This window comes from Gracilinanus agilis, chromosome 3, assembly GCF_016433145.1.
Source record: "Gracilinanus agilis isolate LMUSP501 chromosome 3, AgileGrace, whole genome shotgun sequence".
NCBI classification, from domain to species: domain Eukaryota; kingdom Metazoa; phylum Chordata; class Mammalia; order Didelphimorphia; family Didelphidae; genus Gracilinanus; species Gracilinanus agilis.
The window spans coordinates 368,129,571-368,140,505 of record NC_058132.1 but is presented as its reverse complement, the minus strand read 5'-3'; positions in this window follow the sequence as shown (position 1 = coordinate 368,140,505).

The window sequence follows — 10,935 nt, the reverse complement described above, 5'->3', positions numbered from 1 at the left end:
TATATATATATATATATATATATACCTTTATTTCTGTAAAACTGCTTTATAATTAGGTTCATATAATTAAATGTATTTGTCTTGGCAAATAGATTCCTAATTTTATATTGTCTAGAGTGACTTTAACCAGAAATTATGTTTCTAACTCATTGTGCTAGACTTTGTTGGGAATATATAGAAATATAGATGATTTATGTCAGTTTATTTTGTATTCTGTAACTTTGCTAGTTATTAATTACTTCAACTAATTTTTAGTTAATTTTTAGGATGCTCTAAGCATATCATCATGTCATTCACAAAAAGTGATACTTTAGTTTTTTCACTGCCTATTTTAACTCCTTCAATATTTTTCTTCTCTTATTCCTAAAGTTACCATTTCTAGCACAATATGAAAAAAAAATAGCGGTGATAATAGGCATCCTTACTTCACATTTGATCTTATTGGGAATTATTCTAACTGATCCCCATTATAAATGATGCTTGATGAGAGTTTTAGTCTACTACTACTAATTATTTTGGTCGGCAATTTTCTTTCTCTGATTTTGATCTTCCTGGAGTAGGTATGAACACCGTATTTGTATCATAAAATAATTGAATAGGATTTCTTTGCCTATTTTGCCAAATAGTTTATTGGGATTAATTGTTCCTTAGATGTCTGATAGAATTCACTTGTGAATCCATCCAGCCCTGGGGGGATTTATTTTTTAAGGAGTGCATTGATTGTTTGCTCAATGTCTTTTTCTTTTGTTATTTTAACTTTTAAAATCAATTAATTAATTAATTAAGAATATTTTTCCTTGGTTACATGTTTCATGTTATTTCTCTACTCTCCTCCCAATGCCCTCCCACAGCTAATAAGCAATTCCACTGGGTTTTACAGGTGTCATTGATCAGGACCTAATTCCATATTATTAATATTTGCATTAGGGTGATTGCTTAACATCTACATTCCCAGTCATATCTCCATTGAACCATATGATCAAGAAGTTGTTTTTCTAGTTTTTTTTCTTCTGTGTTTCTATCCCCACAGTTCTTTGTCTAGATGTGGATAGCATTCTTTCTAATAAGTCCCTCAGAATTATCTTGGATCATTGCATTGCTGCTAGTAGAGAAGTTCATTACATTCAATTGTGCCACAGTTTATCTGTCTCTGTGTATAAGGTTCTCCTGGTTCTGCTCCTTTCACTCTGCATCAATTCCGGGAGGTCATACCAGTTCACATGGAATTCCTCCAGTTCATTATTTCTTTTCGTGCAAAAGAATCCCATCACCAACATATATCACAATTTGTTCAGCAATTCTCAAATAGAAGGGTATCTCCTCATTTTTCAATTTTTGCCACCACAATGAGTACGGCTATAAATATTTTTTGTACAAGTCTTTTCTCTTATGATCTCTTTGGGGTATAAACCAAGCAGTGGTATGGCTGGATCAAAGGACAAACAGTCTTTTAAAGCTCTTTGGGCATAGTTCCAAATTGCCATCCAGAATGGTTGGATCAATTCACAACTCCAGTCCCAATTTTGCCACACCCCTTCCAACATTTTATTACTTATTTTTGATGTCATAATAGCCAATCTGTTAGGTGTGAGGTTTTGTTTTGCATTTCTCTAATTATTAGAGATTTAGAGCACTTTTTCATGTGCTTATTGATAGTTTTAATTTCTTCATCTGAAAATTGTTTATTTGTGTCCCTTGCCGATTTATCAATTGGGGAATGGCTTGATTTTTTGAACAATTGATTTAGCTCCTTATAAATTTGAGTAATTAGACTTTTGTCAGAGTTTTTTGTTAAAAATATTTTTTCTCAATTTGTTGCTTCCATTCTAATATTGATTACATTGGTTTTGTTTGTACAAAAACTTTTTAATTTAATGTAATCAAAATTATTTATTTTCCATTTTCTAATATTTTCTAACTCTTTCTTGGTTTTAAAATCTTTCCTTTCCCATAGATCTCACATGTATACTATTCTATGTTCACCTAATTTACTTATACTTTCCTTCTTTATATTCAAATCATTCACCTATTCTGAATTTATCTTCGTGTAGGATGTGAGCTGTTGATCTAAACCTAATCTATCCCAGGCCTTTTTCCAATTTTTTCCAGCAGTTTTTCTCAAATAGTAGGTTTTTGTCCCCAAAGCTAGGATCTTTAGATTTATCATATACTGGATTGCTGAGGTCATTTACCATAAATCTATTCTACTGATCCTCCCTTCTGTCTTTTAACCAGTACCATATTGTTTTGATGACCAATGCTTTATACTACAGTTTAAGATCTGGTACAGCTAGGCCCTCCTCCTTCACATTTTTTCATTATTTCCCACAATATTCTTGATCTTTTGATCTACCAAAAGAATATTGTTATAGGTTTTTTTTTTCTAATTCAGTAAAAATGTTTCTTGGTAGTTTGATAGGTATGATACTAAATAAGTAAATTAATTTGGGTAGGATTGTAATTTTTATTATGTTAGCTGATTCTAACCATGCCCTCATTCTCCAATTTTTTGTTACCACAAACAATGTGGCTATAAATATTTTTGTAAAATGTTTTTCCTTATTATCTCTTTGGGGTACAAACACAGCAGTGGTATTACTGGATCAAAAGAATGGTATTCTTTTAAAGCCCTTTTGGCATATTCTGAATTATCTTCCAGAATGGTTGGATCAATTCACAGCTCCACCAGCAATGTATTAGTGTCCCAATTTTGTCATAACTTATCCAACATTAATTATTTAATTTTATTATCATTTTGGACTCAGAATTGTTTTTATTAGCATTTCTCTATCCGGAGGGATTTAGAACACTTTTTCATGTGATTACTGATAGTTTTAGTTTATTTATTGGAAAACTGCCTATTCATGTCCCTTGCCCATTTTTCATTTGGGAAATGGATTGATTTCTTGTATATTTGACTTAGTTCTTTATATATTTAAGAAATTAGACTTTTGTCAGAGGTTTTTGTTATGAAAAAATTTTCATACTTTGTTGTTTTCCTTCTAATTTTGGTTGAATTGGTTTTATTCTATACAATTTTTTTTAAATTTAATATAATCAAAATTATTCATTTTATATTTTCTAAAGTTCTCTATCTCTTGTTCTTAAATTCTTTCCTTTCCCACAGATATGTCAGGTAGACTATTCTGTGTTCCCCTGATTTACTTATACCTTCCTTCTTTATATTTAAGTCATTCACCCATTGTGAATTTATCCTGGTATAGTGTGTGATATGTTGATCTAAACCTAATCTTTCCCATATTGTTTTCCAATTTTCCCTGAAGTTTTTGTCAAATACTGGGCTTTTGTACCAAAAATTGGGATATTTGGGTTTATCATACACTGTCTTGCTGAGGTCATTTATCCCATGACAATTCCATTGATCCTTCCTTCTGTCTCTTAACCAGTACTATAGACTTTTAATAACCACTGCTTTATAGTACAATTTAAGATATTATACTGCTAAGCCAACATCCTTCACTTTTTTTTCCAATATTTTCATTGATATTCATGATCTTTTGTTCTTCCAAATGAACTTTGTTATATGTATATATTTAATCCTTAAAAAAGTCTTTTGATAGTTTGATAGGTATGGTATAGAATAAATAAATTATTTTAGGTAAGATTGCCATTTTTATTATGTTAGATTGTCTGATTCATGAGTGGAAAAGGTTTTGTAGTTGTATTCATATAATTCCAGTGTTTGTCTTGGCAAATAGATTTTTAAATATTTTATATTTTCTAGGGTGATTTTGAATGGTATTTTTCTTTCTAATTCTTGCTGCTGAATTGTTTTGGAAATTATAGAAATGCTGATAATTTCTGTGGTTTTATTTTGTATCCTGCAACTTTGCTAAATTTGTTGATTATTTCGACTAGCTTTTTAGTTGATTCTCCAGGATTCCTTAAGTAGATCCTCATATAATCTTCAAAGAGTGAGTTTTTAGTCTCCACATTGTCTATATTAATAACTTCAATATCTTTTTCATCTCTAATTGCTACTGCTAGTGTTTCTAATACAATGTTAAATAATAGAGGTGATAATGGGCGTCCTTGTTTCACTCCTGATCTTACTGGGAAGGCTTCTGCTATGTCCCCATTGCAGATGATGCTACCTGATTGTTTTAAATATATACTGTTTATTATTTTTAGGAAAGGCCTTTCTATTCCTATACTTTCTGGTATTTTCAATAAGAATGTGTTGTATTTTGTCAGTGATTTTTTTCTGCATCTATTAAGATAATTATGTGATTTATATTGGTTTGGTTGTTGATATGATCAATTATGTGGATGGTTTTCCTAATATTAAATAATCTTTGCATTCCAGGTATAAATCACACCTGATCATAATGAATAATCCTCATAATCCCTTACTGGAGTCTTTTTGCTAGCATTCTAGTTAAGATTTTTGCATCTGTGTTCATTAAGGAGATTGATCTGTATTTTTCTTTTTCTGTTTTTGGTCTGCTTGGCTTTGGAATCAATACTGTATTTGTGTCATAAAAGGAATTTGGTAAAATTTCCTCTTTACTTATTTTGTCTTGTAGTTTGTATAGTATTTGTTTAATTGTTCTTTAAATGTTTGATAGAATTCACATATGAATCCCTCTGGCCCTGGTGATTCTTTCTTAGGGAGTATTTTGATGGCTTGTTCAATTTCTTTTTCTATGTGATTATTTAAGAATTCTTTTTCCTCTTCTGTTAATCTAGTTAATTTATATTTTGTAAATATTCATCCCTATCCCCTAGATTGCCATATTTATTGCCATGTATTTGGGCATAATAGTTCTTAATAATTACTTTAATTTCCTTTTCATTGGAAGTGAGCACACCCTTTTTATCTTTGATACTTTTAATTTGATTTTCTTCTTTCTTAAACTATTCATTATTTTAATCAGTATTTTATCTATTTCATTTGTTTTTTCAAAGTACCAACTCTTAGTCTTATTTATTAGTTCGATAGTTCTTTTATATTCAATTTTATTAATTTCTCCTTTGAGTTTTAGGATTTCTAATTGAGATTTTTTAATCTGTGGATTTTTAATTTGTTCTCTTTTTATTTCTTAATTTGCATGTCCAATTCACTGACTTCTTCCCCCTCTGATTTGTTAATATATAAGGGACACAAAATTTTCCCTTAATACTACTTAGGCTGAATTCCATAAATTTTGATATGATGTCTCATCATTGTCATTCACTTCAATGAAATTATTGATTGTTTCTGTGATTTGTTCTCTAACAAACTGATTTTGGGGAATCATGTTATTTAATTTCCAATTAATTTTTTATTTTCCTCTCTGTGTACTCTTACTAATTCTAATTTTTATTGCATTATGATCTGAAAAAATTGAATTCATTATTTCTTCTTTTTTGCATTTATTTGCAATATTTTTATGCCCTAGTACATGGTCAATCTTTGTGAATGTCCCATGTGCTACTGAAAAGAAGGTGTATTTTTTTGTCCCTATTTATTTTTCTTTATATATATATATATACACTAATTCTAATTTTTCTAAGATTTCATTTACATCTCTTACCTCTTTCTTATTAATTTTTGGTTTGATTTATCTAGAGCTGATAGAGGCACATTCAGGTCTCCCACTAGTATAGTTTTACTATTTCCCCCTTAGGTTTCAATAGTTTCTACCTTAAAAATCTGTACATTATACCATTTGGTGCATACATGTTGAGTACTGCTATTTCTTTATTGTCTATATTGCCTTTTATCTGGATGTAATTACCTTCTTTATCTCTTTTTATCAGAACTAGAAGCAATACACATGAGGCAGGTAGACACACATAGGGTAAAGGTAAGTGGCTGGAGCAAAATTTATTGGGAATCAATTGAGAAAAAGAAGACAGAAGTCTCAATCATGATATCTGACAAACCCAAAATAAAAATAGATCTGATTAAAAGACCAATCAGTTTTGAAGAACAAGATTATTAATATTCAATTAATTTAAATTTAAAATTTAAATTTTGAATATTTTCCCATAGTTACATATTTCATGTTATTTCCCTCTCCCCGAATCCCCCCAACCCCCCTTAGCCAATGCACAATTCTACTGGGTTTTACATGTATCATTGATTAAGACCTAATTCTATATTATTGATAGTTGGACTAGAATTATTGTTTAGTGTCTACATCCCCAATAATATCTCTATCAGCCATTGTGTTCAAGCAGTTGCTTTTTCTTCTGTGTTTCTCCTCCCACAGTTTTTCCTCTGAATGTGGCTAGTGTTCTTTCTCATAAGTCCCTCAGGCTTGCTCTGGATTCTTGCATTGCTGCTAGTAGAGAAGTCCTTTATGTTTGATTATACCACAGTGTATCAGTCTCTGTGTACAATGTTCTCCTATCCAATTAATTTTAAATTTACCTTTTCATGGACAGTTGCTAAGTATAATTTTTATCACATTACAATCTGAAAAAGTTGCACTTATTATTCCTGCTTTTCTACATTTGTTTGCAATGAATCTATGTCCTATTACATGTTCAATCTTTGTATATGTAACATGTGATGCGGAGAAGAAATTATATACCTTTTTATCCATGTTCAATTTTTTCCAGATATATATTAACTAATTTTTTTTTACATTTCAATAATTTTCCTGACTTTTTTCTTATTTATTTTTTGGTTCGATTTATCTAGTTCTGAAAGAAGTAGGTTGAGACTCTCCACTAGTATTGTCTTACTATGTATTTCTTCCTTAAGTTTCTTTAATTTCTCTTTTAGTAATCTAGATCCTATACCATTTGGTTCATAAATGTGTACTAATGATATTACTCAATTTTTTATAGTTCTCTTTAGCAAAATGTTATTTCCTTCCTTATTTTTTTAATCATATCAATTTCTACCTTAGCTTTGTCTGGTATCATGATTCCTACTCCAGCTTTTTTTTACTTTAGATTATGCATAATGACTTCTACTCTAGCCCTTTTCCTTGAACCTGTGTGCATCACCTTGCCTCAGATGTGTTCATCATAAACATATAATAGAATTCTGCTTCCATTTTATGGGTGAGTTCATCCAATTCACATTCATCATTATGATTACAAACTGTGTATTGCCCTTCATCTCATTTTCTCCTTTATATCTTTCTCTATTCCCTTTCCCTTTGTTCCTCCTCACCAGTATTTTGTTTTTTTCACTACATCCCATTTCTGCCTCCTCCAGTTATGTCCCCCTTTCTTTGTCTTATTCCTCTTCTACTTCTTAGTGGAAGATAAAATTCTCTACCCCAATGAGTATATTTGTTTCACCCTCTCTGAGCAGTTTACAATGAGAGTAAAGTTCAATTATTGCCCATCACCAACCTTATCCTCCCTATCCTTCCACATCTCTTTATATTATATAATAAACCCCATTCTATATCTCCTTTCCCTTTACTCTCAGTATAATCCTCTCTTTCACCCTTTGATTTTTTTACTTATCTTCTCATATGTATACAGATCATATCATACATATATATTATTTCATATCATCACATTTACATATACATAATATCATCATATGCACTACACCATCATAATCAGCTTATTTTCTCAATCTCTTTCTAAGTATATTCCAACTTTACTATTACTCAGAGTAATTTTTGAAACTTACAGATATTCTCTTTTTTTTCCTTTGCCCTCAAAGAGTTCAATTTATTTTATTTTTTTTAGAAAAATTTTCTCTATAGTTACATGATTCATGTTCTTGCTCTCTCTCCCCCACTCCACCCCCCAGTAGCCAACGAACATTTCCACTGGTTTCTTCCTATGTGATCAATCAAGACCTATTTCCATATTATTGATAATTGACCTAGGGTGGTCATTACGAGTCTACATCCAAATTGTGTCCTCATCAAACCATGTGTTCAAGTATTTGTTTTACTTCTGTTTCTACTCCTGTAGATCTTCCTCTGAATGTGGGTAGTGTTCTTTTCCATAAATCCCTCAGAATTGGCTTGGGTCATTGCATTGCTACTAGTACAGATGTCCATTACATTCTATTTTACCACAGTATATTGGTCTCTGTGTAAAATGTTCTTCTGTCTCTGCTCTTTTCACTCTGCATCAATTCCTGGAGGTCTTTCCAGTTCACATGAAATTCCTCCAGTTTATTATTCCTTTGAGCACTATAGTATTCCATCACCAACATATACCACATTTTGTTCAGCCATTCCCCAATTGAGGGGCATCCCCCCATTTTCGAGTTTTTTGCCACCACAAAAAGCGTGCCTAAGTGAGGCTATAAATACTTTTATGCATGTATTTTTCCCAATGACCTCTTTGGGGTACAAACCCAGCAATGGTATGGCTGGATCAAAGGGCAGGTAATCTTTTAGCACTTTTTGGGCATAGTTAGAGATTGCCATCCAGAATGGTTGGATTAATGCACAACTCCACCAGCAGTGCATTAATGTCCCAATTTTGCCACATCCCCTCCAACATTCATACTTTCCTTTACTGTCATTTTAGCCAATCTGCTGGGTGTGAGGTGGTACCTCAGAGTTGCTTTGATTTGCATTTCTCTAATAATTAGAGATTTAGAACACTTTCTCATGTGCTTATTGATAGTTTTGATTTCTTTATCTGAAAATTGCCTAGTCATGTCCCTTGCCCATTTCTCAAATGGAGAATGATTTGATTTTTTATACAATTGATTTAGCTCCTTGTATATTTGAGTAATTAGACCTTTGTCAGAATATATTGTTATAAACAGTTTTTCCCAGTTTGTTGTTTCCCTTCTGATTTTAGTTATTCTCTTTCCATATAGACATGTAGACATATAAACATTTTGACCTTAATGAGCCCCTTACATTTTCTCTTTCTCATTTACCTTTTTAAGCTTCTCTTATTCTTGAGGAATGCTTTGAAATCTATCTTATTGAAGTCCATTTTCTCCCTGAAAGAATATACTCAGTTTTGCTAGTTATATGTATCTGGGTTGTAAACCCAGATCTTTTGCCTTCCAGAATAGCATGTTCCATACCTTCCCTTTCTTCAATGTAGAAGCTACTAGGTCCTGTGTTATCCTGACATGGTATCTGAATTATTTATTTCTGGTTGCTTACAGTATTTTCTCCTTGATTTGATGGCTTTTCCATTTAGCTATTTCATTCCTGTAAGTTGTCATTTAAGGATTTCTTTCTTGAGATGCTCTGTGAGTTCTTTCACTTTCTATTTTATTTTCTTGTTTGAGGATCTTTGATAATTTCTTGTATTATGATGTCCACTTTTTTTCTTAATCATGGCTCTCAGGTAGTCCAATAACTCTGAAGTTGTCTTTCCTAGAAATATTTTCTAGGTCAGTTGTTTTTTCAAGAGATATTTCATGTTTTTCTCTGTTTTTTATTCCTTTGATTCTGCTTAATTGATTCTTGATTTCTCATAAAATTATTATTTTCTAGTTGCTCAGTTCTAATTTTTAAGTCCTGATTTTCCTCCTTCAACTTTTTTCCTTTTTTATTTCTTCTTTCATTGCTTTCATTTCTCTTCCCACTTTTCCTCTGCCTCTCTGTGTAAATGGAATTACCTCATCCTCATTCATTGTTAGACTCTAGCCATCAGAAATAATGTCACCCACCCAACTTAGAATTAAGTGGGGAGAGGAAGGTTTATTACCCACATGTGATAGTAAGTAACAAATCAAAAACAAGGGACTGCCCTTTGGGTAGTCCAAAACAGTGTTGAGGCTGCCATTTGTCCACTTGAAATTGTAGGTGGATACAGGAAGTGACAAAATATGCTATCTTTTAAATATGATGGTAACTTCCTGTGGAAGTGGTTGGTATTTTAAACTTGGTGTAGAAGGATCTCTGATCTCTGACTTCTTCCCTTTGAATTGTCATGTGGGTAAGTTAGGCTAACTCTCTCTCTCTCTCTTCCCTTGGCATTTGCGGAGGCTCTAGCCTTAAGAAGGCCTCTCTTGCTTCTCTAATTGTAAAAGGCCTTGTGGCTAGAAGCCTTGTTGGGGCCTCTAAATTCTTACCATGTCTGGGCCTCTGGTCCAGGCCAGAGTTTCTCAATTTCTCTACCTTCAACTTTCCTAATTGTAAATAAATCACCATAAAGTCATCCTGACTTGGGTCTGTATTATTTCGAAATTGAGTTAATTGATTTCTGGCAACAATATCTTAAATATCTAGTTTTTAACTCTTACAGATTGGCTAAACACGTCAGTTTTGAATACCTTCAATCTTCCTACATTTTCTTTACCTTTCCTTTACTTTTGTTACTATCCCCATGTCAGCCTTTTTACAGCTTGTTTTTGATCTGTGATTTACATAAAGCTGCCAGACAGTTGAGATCAAATATTTTCTTTCTTTTAGCCTTTAAGATACATTAGAAAAGCATTAAGATTAAAATTAATCTTTAATTTTAATTTTTAAATTTAAAATTTTTAAATTAAAATTTAAAATTAATTTTAATTAATTAAAGATTAATTAAGATTAAAAAAGACTGTTTCCACCCCCCCTTGCCTCAGGGAATAAATAACTCAATTAGCTGACCCTCAGTTTCACCTTAGAAGGAATCCTATTTTTCAGTTGCCTAACTGGGGACTAGTAGATTGCTTTGTCTCTTAAGTAGCCCAGGGTCACACCTGAAAAACCTTAGAAACAGCTCTGCTCTACACCCAAAGCAGAAGGTATTGGAAAGCAGAAGGTACTAGATTCAGCATATTAGTAGGGACCTTTTAGGGAGAGTGAATTTTAGGCTGAAATTAGGTCTTAGCCTTTTTTTTTTACTCCTGGGAATCTACTTTCTTTTCCAAGCCCCACGTGTCTCTAGTTTTTAAAATCGAAGTGACAAACAAAAGCCTAGTGGGGCCAGCTAGAATAGAGCTGCCCTTTTGCCCAAAGAGGGAAGTACATGGTTTTAGCAGTTTTAGCCTCAGTGGGAAGGAGAAAAGAAAAAGCTCCCTCAGACTTTTGAAATTGAACTTTGAAG